The 18543-nt window shown below is 43.3% G+C and overlaps 2 protein-coding genes across 4 annotated transcripts in view; both read left to right on the forward strand.

The window, feature by feature from the left end:
• TXNRD2 (thioredoxin reductase 2) overlaps positions 1 to 18543 on the forward strand; it is an 82122-nt gene that overhangs the window by 42584 nt on the left and 20995 nt on the right. The window contains exons 16-22 of one of the 3 annotated variants that reach the window (XR_014573481.1): positions 1831 to 2098; positions 2249 to 2439; positions 2769 to 2970; positions 4781 to 5150; positions 5243 to 5359; positions 8906 to 9086; positions 13948 to 14101. The gene's annotated coding sequence lies outside the window, so the exon portion shown is untranslated. Of the gene's footprint in view, positions 1 to 1830; positions 2099 to 2248; positions 2440 to 2768; positions 2971 to 4780; positions 5151 to 5242; positions 5360 to 8905; positions 9087 to 13944; positions 14102 to 18543 lie in introns of those variants that run through there. The other 2 variants (XR_014573480.1, XR_014573482.1) reach the window with 2 other exon arrangements.
• Positions 16717 to 18543, forward strand: part of GNB1L (G protein subunit beta 1 like) — a 41751-nt gene continuing 39924 nt past the window's right edge. The window contains exon 1 of the mRNA XM_083803513.1: positions 16717 to 16839. The gene's annotated coding sequence lies outside the window, so the exon portion shown is untranslated. The remainder of the gene's footprint in view (positions 16840 to 18543) is intronic.

The following is an 18543-nucleotide window of genomic DNA, read 5'->3' on the forward strand; positions in this document are numbered from 1 at the left end:
AAGTTCACAAGTTGGATGAACGTTTGCTTTAAGCTATTGAGTTGATGGCTAAGAACAGCAGAAGGGGGTGCTCACTTGGATCTGCATTATTGATTGAAGCACTCTCTCTCACTGTACTTCAGTGAAGTGTAGCCAAGAACAACAAGATAAGAATTAATAAAAGTGACAAGGGAGTTTCTCAGCCGGTGCTGGTGCACATTAGCCTGGATGAAGAGAAAAAGAAGCTGATACTTGAGTCCTTTGAGTTGTGAAGGATCTGGTCAGTCCTTGAAGGGGAAGCACATGAATGGCCTAGTTGTCATCGCATTTTATTTTTCCTCCAACTTTGACTAATGGTGCATTTCCTCTGGCCTCCTACGGCCCGTCCGTGCCTGACTTGCTTTGTCACTCTTCACGTCTAGTCACTGCCTTTACTGTCCACCCTGTTCCCATGGCAGGAACCCAGTGTCCTCTAAAAAAATGCACAGGCACAAACCATCTGTCATTCTTCCCACTCCTCTTTCAAGCGACCACTTCCCATATTGTGTGGCCTTGCAGGCTGAAAGCAGTCTGCCTTCCCGCTGTGTGCTTGGAGTACATGCCAACTCTCCCTGCTTGATAAGGGAGCTCCTGGCATTCTGCCTGTAAAAATACTAATGGGCATCTCCCTGTTGATAACCAGCTCTGCCTTTATTGTGTTCAGGGGGTGATAAGTTGTCTGGACCAACAAGAAATTGCCCCTTTTGCTTCTTTGCAGCCGAAGTTATTAGGGTCAAATTAGGTGTGAGTTGTGAAATTAATCATTACAAGCAAAAACAATTTGTAGTGTGCTATGGACAAAGGAAAAAAGAAACTGGAGTATAGAAGGGGAAATTATTGTAGACACAACCAAAATGGTCAGGAAGAGGAGGAAAGAACAGCTGGCAATGATGTACAAGGATGCTGAGCTAAGCCCATAGGCTGTGCTGGATTTCTTCTGCTGCACCTGTGGACTATGAAATCATAGAACAAGGTAGTTCTTTTATGTCATTTGAGAGTCCCAATTAATCTACTCACAACGTGTCATACAGAGAAGAAGATACCTGGCTTCTCTTTGCATAAAAGCACTGTTTCTATTGCATGCGTTATTTACTGGCATTCCTTGCACATCTCTAGTTGTGTCCCTACCAGAAGCATGTTCATGGGGCTTTTTATAGTTAGGCACTCCAGGAGAATCTGCAGCTCTGGCCACCAACATAGACTGAGCTGTGCCCAAGCTGCATCTGCCAAGTGGGCAACACTGATAGTATAATTAGATATACGTTTATCTATGAAAACTCTCAACAAATAATCAAAGTTTTCTGTATGTTCAGTTTTTAAAAAAAAGGCTATTTGCTTGTTTTCTGGGGGAAAAAAATTGTTTTCTTCCACTGGCTTGTGGAAGATAGGGTCTGAATTACATGGACGTAGGTCTTGCTGGAAATGAAGTCCAGCAGATCTAAGTTATAAGTGGAATTTCTAAGGGGAGAGTCTAGTCCATCCTTCTGAGGCAGCACCTGACAATTCACGTGTGACCTATGTATAGGAATGCTGTCCTCTGAATCACGTCTTTTCCTTAGCAACAGCCCCCTCCCCATATAGCAGGACCCATGGTACTGACTGACAGTAAAAGAGATTATGGGAGTGTGTTATATTGCTTTATTTCATTTTGCCAAATTCTACAAAGCCTGTTACTGACAGTGGGAAATAATAGCATTCAGAGCAGTGACTGCTTTCATCTTCACCTTAGTACAGTCACTGATAAACAGCTTTCTCAAAGAGCATTCTGCTTTTGCCACACATATGAAATTCTTGTGTCTTTGCCCCATGTAGTTGTGTGCAAGATCAGTACCGGAGGGTTCTGCCCAGGTATAAGCAGCTATGGGAGTTATCTGAACCACCAAGTGGAGCCACGCTGCGACTGGTTTAGGTGGCTGCTGTATTGTCTGACCCAGATGTCATACTTCCGAGTAGAGGCTGTGCCACGGATTGTAGCTCCAGTGTGTTCCCTTGAGCTGCTGGAGACCAGGGAGATCCCACCTGGTTTGCCCAGATACAACAGCATAGCTTGGACTCGCTGCCTGGGGACACAGCTTTTTGGGTGAGTTGTTGCTAGGGCTGCACTCAAAGCAGTATTTAAGGGAGTCGATTAGAAGCAAGCAATGTAGATAAACCTTCAGGCTATGCATATGGAACAACGTTGTTGGTATGACAACCTTTCCAGTCTTAGTTTCTGTGTCTATTTTTCCAGAACCATTAAACAAGTTTGGGAGAAGGAAGATGCACCTCAGAGGTCAAACGTATGAAAGCAAAGCCTGCTGGATGCACCAAGAGCTTTTTTTGAATTCAATTCTAACATCAGAAACTGGGGAGCTGTGAGGGGGAGAAGGGCCAAGAAAATAGTGCAGCGCCCACTGAAACGCTTCCATTTTGCTTTCTGGGGTGAGAAACCTGAACTTTGTGCCTAAAATATAAAGCTGAAGGTGTGCTGGATTTGCTTGGAAATGCTGCAAAGCTATTCTCATTTCCTGTAACTATTGAGAGATTGGCCTTCTTCCATGGCTAAGCTCCGGTTCTTAGCTAGCCAGAATGAAGTGGCAAAAGAAATTCACTCTCTCTTTCATCTTATAGTATATGTACCAAGGCAAGAACCAGAACTTTGAACCATTAATTCCTAAGTCTGTGCCTTGATTTCCTGCAGTAGGAACTGTGTTAAGGGTTCCGTCTTCTCTTACCAAATCTAATTGTTAATTGCATCTTCTTTTCTCTAGCCCCTGCCACAAGGAGTGACTGCCTTCTGTGCTGATGACAGATCTGCCCTTCTGTTATTAGGCACTGCTCTTTTGCCATCTCAGTTTCATAACAATTGCCTCTGCCTGAGAGCCAGTGGAGCAGCCATGTTGGGCAAAGTGGTCCTCTGAGGAGAATGATGGATGACAGAGTGATTGCCTTCGACATAGCTGGGGCACTGAGGTTAATTTTTTTCTGTCTCCCCATATTCACCCTTTTCCTGCTGTGCATTCTTAAAACGAATCATGATATAACTGTATGAACAGCACACCCAGATGATGATATGGTAACTTGAAAAAAACATTTTATCACACTGCTGTGTGTCACTTTTGTCGAAATTGTCAGGAAAGCAATAATTGCTACAGGTGGCAGAGGCTGCCAGATGACCATCATAGGGCACATAGGGAAAAAATTTGACTGCCTTTGCCAAATTTCTGGTGTTTACGCCAGCAATGCTGCTTCACTTTTTCCCCCTATGCTCACATGTCATTTTGCTACAGCTCACATACTGGCCTCAATCCTCTGCCCAAAAAAGAAGCAGGTCTGGCATTCATACTGTGCTGTTTCTGCTGGACTCTAGAGGATGAGTTTGCAGTGAGGATACTGGCATAAAACTTGGGAGATAGCATGCCAGAACAAAGCATAGTGTGTGTGGAATCAGCTTGCCCTAAAAATTGTCTACAGGCAGTACAGATGTCCTCATGGAGATAAGTTCTCAGAACTGGATCTCAGCTGTATTGAGAATCAGCTTTGTATTTACATCCTTCCCTGAAATATTCTCTAATAGTTGATTTAACCAGTCTTTAGCAGAGATCATATTTCTAGTTTGGGATTCCCTTTATACATCTTTCATTAATACAGGGATTCTCTGCACTCAGAGACCAGCACCGCAGAACAGCTGGATCCATTTTGGCTTGACAAGGGGCATGGACTTTTTTTATATATATATTTATGGCTCTCATGAATGTTCAGAATGCTTTTTATAAATATTAAAAATAATCAAGGGTTCTGGAAAGAATTCATACTGCATTGCCATCATCTGCAGGAGTTCTTCCATCTTCCTCTAAAATATGTATTACTAGTTGACACTGGGAACTAACTGGTCCAGCCTGTGTATTTCTAGCTACAGCTAGAGGAAAAGGAGGCTACAAAGGGAATTGGTATCTCTTGATCATCAGAGAGAGCAAATATAATACAGGCGGCAGCCTGACTGCCCCCGGAGCAAGTCAGAAGCAAGAAGCTTTCAAGCAGGCACCTCAAAAAGTTCCCCAGAGTTTTACTCTGCCTGCTGTACCCGCTGTGGTTATTTGGTAGGTTGCTTGCCCTGCTTGTCTTGAGGTAGCTAGAGTTGAAGCATGTGTTTTCCATTTAGAGCTTGGAGGATGCCCAGGTCTGACTTGGCATGCTGTCTGCACTGGGCATCAGCAGTACAGATGTGGAAACCACAAACCCGATTAATATGAGCCTAGGGTAAAGACTCAAATAAGCTTATAAATAAAACCAGACTTGCAGATTATTTGTTTCCATATTAGTCTATAATAGACCCTACTCAATATGTTTGTTTTATTTGGTTTGGTGACCAACATAGGTATTTATATTTCTAATAAAAATTTAAATCAGAATAAAACAGACCAAGTAAGCTTAAATTATTTGTGCAGAAGATGATTGCAACTGTCTGTAGCATGTAATTCCTTACATGAAATGCTAGCATTCTTTGAACAGAGATGTGACAAATTCCTCAGTATTTAATTTACTGTTCCTTCCTGGCTCCAAATTCTACATTTATATATTAAAATGGACTCCTAAACCTCAATGAACAATTCAGAGGTGTTGGATGGCTTGGTGGGTCAAATTCTTGATGTAAGCACCATATGTATGATCTTGGGTGAGTCACTAAATGATCCTCACGTCTTAATTTGAAGTAGTGATCCTGTGCTAATGGCAGAGGGCATACAAGTACCTGTTAAAACTGGTATTGTTTTTTTCCCTACAGGTCTGCTGCAGAGCTTTGGGCATACCTGAGGACCTCCATTGCTCCTTTTCACTGTAACTTCAGCTGCTGCAGTGAAGCTAATGAAACCATTCAGAGGAGAGATCCAAGGAATCATCTAAGAAGGTTCTTCAACAGTACTGACACTAGTGGAGATAATCTTATCCTGGGACCCGCTGGCCCCTTGTTCCAGGTGACATTGCCTTGACTCAGCTCCCTTGAATCACAGTTGTACCAGAATTATCTATGGTTTGGCAGCAATAGGACATCTGGTTTATTCTGCTTGCGCTATGACTCTTAGGATGGGATGTCTACACAAGACATAACAAGTCTCTCAAGTGAGACTTGTGCCAAGGCTTTGCGTACACCTGTGGTAAGTAATATCTACAGCTGATCAGCTAGGCCTACCTAGTTTTTAGACCATGTCAAGGTGACGTAACTGGAATTAATGCTTCTGTCCCCTAGATCTCCTAAACAGACAACAGAGGGAAATAAGCACTTCCACATGCTGTTTGGATCTCACATAAGCTATCAAGGGAGTATGGAGTTCTTGCATCCCAGTGGAATGAACCTGAGCCTTGGGTAAGTGTTTGCAGCGACTTTTTTGTGCTAGTGTGGCTCCAAGACAAATGAATAAACAAACGGTGCTCTCTTCCCATCTTTGCCTTGCAAAAAAAAAAAACAAGGGAAAAAATGCTCACACCCTTTGTTAGGTTGTCAATGCCAGAGGAAAGACACCAGCAGCTATTCCATTCAAATGTCCAGTTTTTCTTTCCAATTGTTTCTTTGGGTTCCTTTTTTATTTTTTCTCCTCTTCAGCTGGTTGAGCGATGGTCTGTTCTTATGAAACAAATTTTTAGCTTCACAATGGTCCTGACTTCTCATTGTTTGAAAGGCAAGAGGGTCACTCAAAGTAAACTCTCTCATAGACAATGTTTTTCCACGTGGAAATGTCGGAGGGCCACTCTGTCCTGTCAGCCCAGAAAGGCCAGAAGATGCCTTCAGACTCCCCAGGTGCATCTGTGTTTGTTTTCTAATGTTATTGCACATAAGGTATCATTAATATTATGTCCAAAGCTTGTCTTTTGAAACAGAGTCAACACGTCTAAACTATTAGTCAGCCACAGGGAAAAAGGAAAGGATTAGTCATCACTGTAAGGAATTAACCCTTTCCATTGCCCAAAGAAGAAGTTAAAGATGATATGACCTCCTTAAATTGCAAAAGGGACGTGATTATTTTTTCTCACAAAGTAGTGGGAATAATTTCTCTTGCTTTGGCAGTCAGAAATAAAATGTAACAGCCTGTATTATGTGGAAATCAGACAAGACTGCTTGGTGACGTTCAAGACATCATTCTCTTTCCTATAGCACACGCCATTGAAAGGCAGGAAATTTCCCTCCCACCCACCTTTTTATTTTTTTTAAATCTCCTTTTCCCTGTGGGCTGCCTCAGGTACTGGGCTAGGCTTGGCATGTAGACACAACTAGAAATGTAGGCGAGACTTCATGGAGCAAAGTGTCCAAGTGCTGAGTGAGCGTCCAATGGGCCGTAGCAAAATGCACAACCAAGTCAAAGAAAAATGGAAAATATTTCATAAAATTCATCTTTGCATCCCTTTTTCCTCTCTTGATATATGGCCTCTTATTCACAGCTGCCCAAGCCCCGGCCCGTGTGTAAATATGTCAGTGCACCAATGAGACGGAACATGGTCACAGAAATGCTGGCGGCTGCTCCCAGATAAAAATGCTGAGCTGGAGCCGAGGCGTTTATTGTAAATAAAGATCAAGGCAAAGCAGCAACATTTCTGTTCGACTTGAGCTTGCCAAGGTTGCTAGTCCAGCTCCTTTCACAACTACCATATGTCCACATGGATTTCCCCTTCCAGAAAGTGACATGTTACTCTTATGACAGCTCTGTAGCTGTTGCAAGTTCCTCGATACTTTCCATGTGTTGTTTTGTAATAACCTGGCAACACTGATGGCAGATGGGTCAATGGGTGCATGTGTGTGCATGCAAGGGAGAGGTAGACTTCCAGGTCTAATACTGCTGTACCTTAACAGCAACTTTGCAGGGCCTGGGAAACATTAATGCTTTTTTTTGTTCTTCTCAGTAGAGGGCACTGGATCCTATAAATAGGAGGTGGTACAGTGCAGCGTAAAGGGCTTGATAGCTTTAGCAGATGGGTTGATTTTATTTTTTGGAGGGGGAGATGCTGATGGTGTGGAAGAGAAGTCTGTGGCTCTGTCTGCTGCACACCAGTTGAACAAGAGACATCCAATGCCGTGTGTTAGGTGATAAACTTGTGGTTTTTTTATGTATGTTTTATTTTACTTAAAGTGGCAGCTAAAAAATCGGTCATCTGGAAACCAGGTTGGCTAAAGCACTAGCCATCTGGCATCCTTCTGAACAGCAGCACCAGCCAGCTGGCACAACTGGGGAAGATGCAAGCACCTACAAACTAGAGCCTGAACAGCACAAGCTGGCATGGAAACTGCTTGAATTGTACAGGCTTGTTCCTCCAGTCCAAAGAGAAACTGTAGGAGTGGTCTGTAAGGAGTTGGTTGAACCAGGGAGTTTTGCCTTCTTCGTAGCTGTTGATTCAGAAATGCCCAAAATTTCAATATATGTATTTTTTTCCAGTGAGTGTCCTGTTCTCAGCAATACCTGCAAATGCTGTACTGTCAATCTGCTCTGCTCTCCCTTTTTTTGTCGTTGAGGTTTCTTTGCTGTGTGCTGGAGTTTGTATTGTTTTCACTGATGGCTCAGATGAACTGTAAGCCAAAGAGACTAACAAAAATATTAGGAACGCAGCTTTTTCAGATGATTTTTTTTAAGCTTCGATGGATCTCACACATATCTTGTAACAATTCTTTTAATGGAAGTTTTAATGTTAATAGAGAATATTTATTAAAAAATCTTCCTAAGCCTTCACCTGGGACTCGTCTAAGATGTTGAGGATTTGGTACAATTAACTCATATAATTCAAGAATAAGAGATTGAATTATTTGTTTTCCACGCTAACAGATACTAACCTATGTTCTTGAGCTGACTAGGGTGCTTCACTGAAATTGATGGTTCCACGTGCTCTACTAGGCAATAAAATTGAATGCTGTCACAATATGTGCTTCAGCTCTGCTGAAGAAAATTGCGTGGCCATGCTGTTTCCTAAAAAGCAGCTGGTTAGTTATTGAGGGTTTTATACTTCTATAGCTTCACATCTCACCACACCCAGGCAATTGTCAGACTCAAGTTAGAAGTTAAATTTGCTGGGAAATGTGGCTGTATCTTCCAGCATTTACTGTTTCCTGAGCTTAATGCGACTCAGGCTTACTTGCCTTGCATAGCAGCAAGATCAGTCTCGGAATAGGGAGAGAGCAGCAGCTTTGCTTTCACATACCCTCTCTCTCACAAGTCTGAGCTCCTCTCTTTTCCTTGTCAAGATAATATGGTTCAAGAGCTGCCCATGAAGCACAGGTGGCTGGCCTTTGGCCTGTAGTGCTGTGTGCTGCTGTTCCCATTTAAATCAGGTAGAAGCTGTGACTGCTGAGGGTTCTGGGTTTGTTCTTTTATTAAATAGCAGGTCCTAACAGTTGGCAACGTTCTCCAATCCAGAAGCTGTGTGATGAAAGGCCATATTATGGCAGGCTCCAGTGTATCTTTTCATCTGTCCTACTTGGTACGGCATGTTCCAGGTAGAGACTGGCAAGATGTTAGTGCTAAAACCTGCTGTTCCCTAATGGCAACAGCAGTATCCTGGCTCCTTGTCATGGGTTCAGATCTCAGCTCTGTTTGACTGCCCTGAAAAGTAGTGCTCCCATCAAAGTTCTTTGATATGTGAAGACTTCCTGACTTGGGCACACTATTCTGTGAAGGGAGATGAATGCCTTTTAACTCCTGTACAAACAGATGTGCTCTTGAAGTGACTCCTATAGTCTGCATTTTGTACCCAACTTCACCTTCCGCTGCAGAAGCGTGATATTGTACCTTCATTTCTGGTACTGTAAATCATCATTCCTTAACCGTTATTCAGTAGAGAAGTAGGTAGATGATAAACTTGGCCATAACTTGGTTCAGTAGCAATTTCCCTTAGAAGTTTTAAAGTGTGATTTATTTATTTTTTCCAACAGTTCTCTGACAGGTTAATGGGGTACATGGACAGGAGACTTCAGCTTTATCCCCTGGAGCTGTGACAGTCTGAGGTGTTGCCTGGCTCAGCTCCTAGATGTGAAAGGAAGGAATAACTTGCACTTCTTCCCAGTCATTTCCTGATGCTCACTGGTAGAAAACAGACGTGATTCACTCCAGAAGGTACCATACTGCTGAGTGCTCCCAGGTGTCTGATCTACCAAGCAAAGTTGGTAGCATCAGCCGTCTCTAAAGTTTCCCTTTCCTGAGGAGAGGCTAGTGTCAGCCTCAAACTCTCAGAGGCCTGACATCAAACTGCGTACAGTTTTGTTAGAAGCTGACTGAAAACGTGGTGCTGTTATTATCTGACACTGGCTGAAACAAAAGCCAAATGTTGATGAATGTCTGATCCTAAAAGTAAACAGTTTGATTTTTTTTTTTCTTTGCGAGTCAGGGGCCCTCAAGGGTTTTATCTGATTTTGGCAATCTGCTGCACATTTTGGGCCTGGAGCATGGTTTTAATTGTTACATCACAAAAGTTGCCAAATAATGTTGAATGCTCCTTAAAAACTCTCTCAATTTTATGGAACTTCTCAACGGCTTGACTAATACAATAATTACTTGAACTCGGCTATGTTGCCTAGTGGCAAATGGAATTTTTTCATAATGATGCTGTCTGTCGTTAATAGCAGGATTTGTTCTTTCTCTCAGCGGGAGAGAGGCCAGAAAGCCATGGTATCTGTCTTTTTTAATGACAGCCAACAGCAAACGGATAAAATAATCAATTATATCTACAGCTAGGTAGATAAAGTATAATTTATCATGTCAAAAACAAAAATGTTTTTAATTGGGCTGTTAATCATTTTGTAATTTTAACTAAAGAGATGAGGGCACTACTTTACGCTTAGACATCACTAATATTTCATAAAACGTTAGCTGTTATTATAGCTTTAATAATAGTGTTTACTACTAACTGCCAAAATACAAAATGCCATTTCTGCTTTCATTAGCGGAAGCCTTGGCAATTATAAAGGACTGTCCTTTTATTTTTCTCTTTTAGAAGGGTCCAGAAGAAAGAAAAGGGTTCAGCTGACTAATTAGCTCTAACAGTTTTGAGAATATGCAGATCTTTCTGTTTAATTAGGAGTACCCATGCTAGTTACCACCAAACAGGTTAATGAAATTGCTTTGTTTTGTTTTTACAGGAAAGCGTAAAAGCATATCAGTTTAACACCAAAGACTGAAAGTAGGGATTTTTTTTTTATTTTCAGCCACACCTGTGCTGTGTTGTGGGAAGCTGGGCAGATCACTTAATCCATCCTAACTTGTTCTCCCTGTCTGTAACATAAGTGTTAGGTGCTTCATCAGGCTTCCATAGAGTATATTAGTGGTGCACCACCAGAAGTGGTGAAAATTTGATTAAAAAATAGCAAATATATGGGGGGTTGGCTGCAATAGGAGCCTCTCCAACACCCTTTGAGGAAGGAAATAGGAAGTTTACAGCTGGAGCTAAATCCTCCCCATGTTATAACTAAAAATGTCCTTGTGATGCCTAATTTCAGGATCAGTGGGAAATAACCCACCAGAAAAATCTCACAGAACTGGAATACTTTGGCTGTCTATTCTTTTGTTATTATTCCTATTGATATCATGACCAGATGACCTGTTTAGTACCGGATTTCTATTTTTCCTATAAATTCTACATTTAAAAAATGCCAGCCATGCTAGGAAATGTTGTGACTGTTGAGAGGCCCTGTGCCTGAAATACAACAGAATTACTTCCCTGCTTCAGAAGTGTCTTGCAGAAGCCAATGAATCTCCATTTCTTTTAACTTGGTTTCCCTCAGAAAAGCTCTACCTGCCTTAAATCAAGAGGTGGTCTCTAAAGTACCTGTTTGGGAGTAGAACATGCACATAATGTTGTTTGGTAAGGGCAGATTTCACTTTTGCTGCTACACTGTTCATTTTTTATTTTGGGGTTGTTGGTTTGATGCTTTGTTGTTGTTGTTGTTATTTTCTTTTTTTTGGTTCTGAATTTAATTTTATGTCCACAGCATCTCCCAGTGATGCATGTAACACAGAGAGGGGCAGAACTGCCTTTCCTGTAACTGGATCTTCCCTGAGAGTGGAGGAAATTTAGTTGGATTGAGTAGGTTTTTTTACAGGTCTAATGGCAGGATTGAGGCTGTATTCATACTGGGAAATAGGGAGGAGAGGCTCTGGGGCTGACTTGCCCAAGCATAAATAAATAGGAGGTACATGAACATTCAAAAAATTCCCAGAGAGTCACGTTGCACAACTTAATGGGCCTGGTGCCTTCACCTGTGCCAATTTTATGTGACTCTTAACTCTGGCATTAAATAAAAATGAGACTTGCTCTAATGACATCAACAGCCTGTGGTGAAGAAAATATGCTGCTACTTTGATACAGATCCCCTTTTAAGGAGGACACAGTAGACAGCCAAGGCACTTTTTCCCATCTGGTAGGTGAATGTTACGATTCCTTGCTCAGAAACGTGCTCTCAACAACACCCCTCCGCTTTCAGTGTTACGCTAGATGATTTTTAATAAGAATATGGTTATCTGCTGCCCCTGGCTTTGCCACCTTGATTTTACCCTCCTTTTCCATTACATGAAAGGATGGAAAAGGAGGACATGCATTGGCTGGGGGAGGGGAGCAAATAGCACGGGGAGGGTGTTAAATGGACCAGCTGTTATGTGTGAAGTATCTGCTTTCTAATTGCTGCTGTTGGAATTCAGGGTAGAAAGGCACTGGCTACACTTAATTAATAAGGCAGGACTCACATAAACTCCAGCTGTGAGCATAGGACTGGTCTTTAAAGAATAAGCTTGGGAGGTGGGACAGAGAGTTTGATTTCCTTGCACTAAATCCCATCACATGCTGCTGGTAGTGTGTGTGTGTGTGTGTCCACTTAAGCCCTTTGGTTGGTCTGTCTGAACCAGACATGAGGTATCCGTTGCTGGTCATGTACCCCACCCCAAGAAAAATGATCTGTGTTCAGAAATCAAATGTGTGAGGCTGTGTTTCATGCTATGGTGAAACTGCTGCGCTTTCACTCTGCCTTGGAATCCGTAATAAGTGGGGATGTTTGTATCAAAGGGATTGGTTCAGATATAACAAGAACGTTGGCTTTTGCAGATAGAGCTAGATTTAGGTTTGTGCCTTGGTCCTCTTTTCTGACTAGTTTGGATTTTGCATCCTGCCAGTATCCTTTTCTTATCTGGGCTCTCAGCCTCAGCAATTTTGCTGCAAGAGTAGCACTGGTGGGGTGGTCATACAGCTGATGCCCCTGGACAATGTCCCCAGGCCATTTTCCAATGATCCCTTTGAGGAGCACAGTTAATTTCTTTTTTTTTTTTTTTTGAGAAGGGCTCAGAAAGATCTGTAGGAATTTCCCTGAACTATAGACAAGGCTCCTGTACCCCACATGAAAACGTGAATGGCACAGCATTCCCCATTTTCTTCTGTTCCAGTGCTCAATGCCACAGGACTCCCCCCCACACCACACCATCAGCACAAGGTCTTCCCAGTCAGAGCACAGCAGCGCTGGGAGCTGTGCTGAGACCAAAGGCTTCTTCCACTTCCCATGGGGTGCCACCTCTGGATTTCAAAGCTTGTTGTTTATGTGCATTACACTAGGAAACAGTGGAATCAGAAACAAAGGTGATGGGGATGTTCCCATGTCGTTAAGTCTGTTTTTACTCACTGGCTGTGGAGGGAAATGAGCTTCCTGCTTAAGGTGAGGTGTCATTTGCTGGCCGGAAACCTTTGCGTCCCAGCTGGCCTGCTCCTTTGGGTGCCACCAACCAGGGCAGGTCTGTTCCAGTGCGATTGCTCTCCCTCCCAGGCCCTCTCCTTTCCTGCCCCATGTTCCTGCCTTGCATCAGTCCTCATGCTACTCAGATGCATGTTAGGGTCAGCACAAGGGAGGGGACACGGCCATGTGGCTGCAAAAGGATTGGGAAAGGAGGAGTGCACTTTTTGGCATGGAGAGCCCTTGGGTAGGCCCAGCTGTTCGTTCTCACCACACCCTTCCTCCTCAGGCTGGAGCTGAGCAAGTCCGTGGTGTTTTCATGCCCCTTTCCCCCCCCCTCCCACCTCTTGGATTGAGATCACCTATTGCCTTTCATAAGCTCCAAAAATGCAAGAACTCTTCAGATTTCTGGCCAGAGCCCTTTATTGTTTTTGAAAGGTAAAATAATCCAAGGTTCAAGCAACCAGGAGGATTTTGGTGTTTCACTGCTTCTGATTTCAGTGACAGCTAGGCCTGATGTGGGTCTGAACACCCAGACACGCCAAGGGCCCCACAGTCCCTAGAGGTAGCTGCGTGAAGCTACACATCCCACACAGAGAAAAACAACTGTCGGGTGTTACAGCAGGTTTCCAAGCAAGAAAGGAGGGGTCTTGCTTCACAGTGCTCTATAAACAGCAGCTCTTTGTCTCCTCCATTTCTCTTTACCCCGAATGTGTTGCCGTTTTCAAAGGTTGGTTTCAAAGTGCTGATTCACAGCCACCAGCCGTATTGTTTTATCTGAGGGAGATTAGGGCTGAGAATGTTGTGGTTTTGTAGTGTAAAGACTCCATTGGAAATAGCAGTGTGTTTGACATGAGACTGTTATTTATGCTCAAATAACATCTCATTTAAGGATGAGGAGGGTGTCTTTTTTTCTTTTCTTTTCAAGTATAGATCAATCGTGTATGAAGGCGAACTCCCACTAAGCCTCCCTTGGCCCCTAATACTTTCATTTAATTCTTCTTCTGCTCTTTATTTTATGGTTTTGTCCTTGACTAGTAACATTTCTCTCTTGTTCTTCCTTACATGCGCCATAAAGGATGGGAAGAACTTATATTTAAAGCTCAAACCTTGTCTAGATTTAAGCTGTAAATAATGTTTTATACTGATTCTAAGATTATTAAAACCTTCCAGTTTGCCTCCCTCTTACTTTTACAGTTCATTGGAGTAGAGCGGACATACTCTTTTGAAACTTGTCTTAACTATTTCTGTTTTGATTTTGCAAGCAGCCCTGAGAAGATACAATCTGGCTGTATGCATTGTTAATTGGAAGACTTGCCGTAGGAATCCAAAAAAGCTGCCTGCAAGAGAACTGATCGTTGGCGTGGAAAAAAACATCAGAGAAACCCTGTAATTCTGAGATGTGGCTGACTTCCTAAATAGGTAAGTCTACAGTTGTTGAAATTGAAATCCAGTTATTTGGGGAGAGAAATGCATTAAAAATACAATTCACTGGAGAGGGCTGAGAGGCCTTTCATCATCAGTGAAAGAAATGAGGAGTGTGAGGAGATAGTAACCCATTTTGGACAGCTGTATGAGCTGTATGAGCGAACACTGGGCTCTGTGCATTGCCTCAGCATAACTATGTATCCTGCTGATCTTGATACCAGGGCCAGGTATCACAGAGCCAGGCATCTGAAGCTCAGTTTTCCCTATAAATGCAGCTAAACCAGCTTCTGAATTTTGCAGAGATTCTCACACCATAGTGCTGAGCTGCTCTTCATTCTGCTTGATGAAATCTGCTCACCTCAGCCTGTGTGTCACAGGCATGGCCAGTTAGACAGGCCGTGCCAGTATTACAGACTGTGGAGCTGAGCACGTCAAGGAAAAATATCCATACTAGAGACAGGTACTGAAAAGCTGCTGAAAAGCCTCACGGTAGACAGCCTACACAACTAAACTATCTCCTCCAATTAGTCTATGGTCATCAATGAGGTAAATGTCTCTGCCTCCTGACCCAGACAGGGTGGAGTTTTAATAATAGGCATAAATCTATTGTGCTTCTCTCCTCATGACCTAACATATGCTGTCAGGGCAATGCATACCTCAGAGAAGGAGTAGAATTTATGTGTACAATAAAACAATAGAGCTTCAGTGATATCAGCTGTTTGATGAACTTTAATATATATTTGCTATAAAACAGGCAGCAATTACCAGAATGTGATACCCAAATAAAAATCCTTGATCCATTTGCATGACAGATCTTCAATTTACTCACATTCGTGTGAGAGACACACATAAAAATGATATCCATGCTTAAAATCACTTAGAAGCAGTCTGAAAGACCCCACAGTTGCAAGTGATACTGCAGTACTTAGCTAATACTCATGTTTCCATGGCTTTGCCTTCATGATTCTTCCAGTGGTTCCTTTATGTTTTCTGGTATTTTGCCAAACACCTGTGAATCAGCGCACAACAAATATTCCTGCCATTTAATTTAGCCTTGCACAGAAAGGCTATATTAGGCCTGCTGCAGACCTAATCCCAAACCTCTAAAGAGGTTTAAGGCACTCTGGTTTCACCTAATCCCGAAACCTAAACCAGAATCATTGAAAACCTCCATAACACCACAGGAATGGGCAAATAAAGGGTTTCCACTATGAAATTATTAAAAGGACACAGTGTATCTTTTGGATTTGAGACCTAAAGCTTTACCTAAGGAGCTTGGACTGTCCACAATAAAGTGTTTATTTTAAAGATAGGAGTTCGAAAGGTTTATTTAATGAGAGGGCTGATTCCACCCCTCCTACCCAAAAAAGAAGAGAGGTAAGCACTTAGAGGAGTGAAAAATGGGGAAAAAAGGATGATCAAGTAACAGGCAGTCAAAGAAGATGAAACCTGGGTTTCTGTTTAAGCCTCAGTCACGGAACTCTGTGAGAAAGAGCAATAGCAAAGCCCCTGGCGCACAACCAGACTGCTAGTCCCTGATGTTCTTCACAGCAGACATGTAAGGAAGAGTTATTGGTGATACAATAAATACATTGCTGCTGTTCAAAATGGAGAGTGTTTGAGATCTCTTACTGATGGGAGATAACATGTAAAAACGTGCACTGTAATGTGACTTTCAATTACAAATTGCATCCAACTGTAATAAATTTGATCTTGCATTAATTCATGTTAAATTAATTGGATTCTGTCATTCCTGAATTCTGGTAACCACCTTATCTCGCCATATAGCTCATTATCTTTATGTTGTGAAAGGGATATTTCATTTTCAAGGTGACTGCAGGGAATAGTAACTGCACCATATTCTCATAAACATCTAGCTCCTAACAAATTAAAGACCTGAAAGTATGCTGTACATGTGGTTTCACTAGGAATTGCATTTTATAGCAATGAGCTGCTGTTCTAAATCTCTTAATTCATATCATTTCAGCAGAACACGTACAGAAGTAAGGGGCTGTATTTATGCATTATAAAATACTGAAGGTATTTGTTGGTGCTTAGGACATTCTCCATAATGAGAGGCATACACTCCTCAGTGTGCTGTGTCCGAGAATCAGCATTCCTACTGATGACGGGTTTGAGATAATTTGAATAGAAATACAAATTCTGGATTTACTTTGAAGAACTCAGTGAGATTTTCATCAATAGAAACAGAACAGAATTAGCATGTAATAACACCGTGGTAAGCATTTAATAGCACTGTGGTACTCCGGGTGTAATTTAGCTTTGAAAGGCTCTTTGGCTCCACGGTCAACAGTGACAGAAAAGTTGTGAAGGATGTTTTATGTTTTATCAGTCTTCCTAGCTGGACTGACTGCAGCACAGCCCTCTAAGAAGGTCGTAAGTAATGCAGCTTTTCTCTCCCGGCCGGGTGCCACAGGCAGGTGATGCTTTGCTTCCCCTGAGCAAGTTTGGGTGCAGCTGGGGAGCAGCCGGGGCCTCCCCGCCGCGCCGCCGGCCGCCCCTCAGCGAGCCCCCTCACACCTACGGCGGGAGGAGAACGGCGGCGCTGCGCCCCAACGCGGACAGCGCATGCGCGCCCCCCCCCGCCATCAGCGGGGCATCACGTGGGCGCTCGGCGCTCCTCTGCGTCTGCCTGGTCCCCGGGCGGCAGGCCGAGCCGGCGGAGGATCGCCGAGTCATCGCTGTGCCGCTGCCCCACCCCTCCCCTCCCGGTGAGAGACTGGGGGGGGGGGGGGGATCGCCGCGGGGGGGGCCCGGCGCGGCCGGTGGGGAGGGGGGGGTTAGGGGCAGTGCGTCTGCGCGGGGGCGTCGCCATGGCAACGCCTCGCGCCCGGCGCGTGAGGTGAGGTGAGGGGCTGCGAGCACGGCCGCTGAGGCGACCGCCTCAGGGGGGCCCCGCGCACCTCAGGGAACGCCTCGCCTCAGCGAGCCGTAAGCGGCCCGGCCGGCTGGAAGGGGGGTTGTGTAACCGTAACGCATCGTCTGTGGGCTGCTGCACAGCCAAACCCGGCTTTGTGGCCAGAAAAAGGAGCGTTACTGAGGTGGTTAACGGCACGCGGCGGTGAGCGGAGCGCGGCCTGCTGCGCATGGAAACCGGCCCTGCCCCGGGGAGCCTTGCTCTGGGGTCGTTTTCTTACGTGCTCCAACGCCCTTCTGCTGAAAGCTTTTGCTAAAGTAATCCGTGGTATTGTTATTTAATACGACATACAGTAATACGAAAAAATAATACACTATTTATTGCCTGGATAGAGCGCTACTCAGCGTGGTCTGGTCTCATAGCTGGCCATACTGTGAGCTGGAGGCCTCCTGACATCCCTCCCATCCAGAGTGACCCGAGGCTTTTATATTTAATACATCATCATTTCGTAGAGCAAACTTTAATTCAGAGACAGCCTGCAGAAATCTACAGAACTAGCTTTTTATAAACAGGTTTGACTACAGTCCCTGAGGTTTTATTTTGCTTACTGTCAGAAAAGAGTGGAAATCTTGCCTTAATGGATTTTTCACATATTGCTTCGTTGAAGGGGAAAGAAAAAAAAATCAACACCGTTCATTAGTCTTTGCATAGTACCTAGCCTGGGTGTGCTGCTCCTCATTCACTGAGGGGCAGCACCAGTACTTTCAGGTTTTGGGTAGCAGGCTTTACTTGCTTTTGCTCCCTCTACTGGCAGCCTGATTCTGCCGCGAATTATTGCAAATTTATAAAGTACGTGGGACGTAGTCTGTTACAGATATTTTCAGCATGGGCACTTTGTGTTCTGTGAAGCTTTTTGTGGGCCTAGCTGTCATTCTGAATGTAATCTTGAAGTGTTTGGATGACATCTGCATGCTGATAGCTGAAACTTGGATTCTTTTATTATACGTTTTTCTTCTCAGTAGTGGTGGTTGTTTGAAATGAAGCAAATTTATAAAACTCCATTATATGCCACTTTACAATAGAAAATCAACCAATGCCCAGATGCAATAACTTCATTTTGAAATGACAAGGTAAAAAAACAGACAAGGCGTTTTCTAGTGCTCTAGAAAAAATAAAGGACACGAGAGATCAAAATCACTGGGTAACTTCTGCTCTCTTTCTGCAAATTGTTTGAAGAGCATTTCTGCATGCTGTTTAGTACAGTTTCTTTGTGACCTGTCATTCAGATAAAGCTCCCTCCACCAAACCTGAGTTTTAGCAGTATTTCCCTGAGTCTTTTAGAGTGGGCTCCGTGACTGGGAAGCATTTCATTAATAATTCGCCTTGTCTGCATAAGTTACATGGAATGCAGAGGATGTTTTATTTCTTTCTAACTAAATTTCTATATTTTAAAGAAACTACTGGCATAACTTATTCTTGTTTTTTTAACTTGCTTGTGTTTTTTAATTATTCCTGTTAACATTTTTATTGACTTGCAGGTAAGCTTGTTTTTTCTTGT

Source organism: Anser anser, assembly GCF_964211835.1.
Source record: "Anser anser genome assembly, chromosome: 18".
NCBI lineage: Eukaryota > Metazoa > Chordata > Aves > Anseriformes > Anatidae > Anser > Anser anser.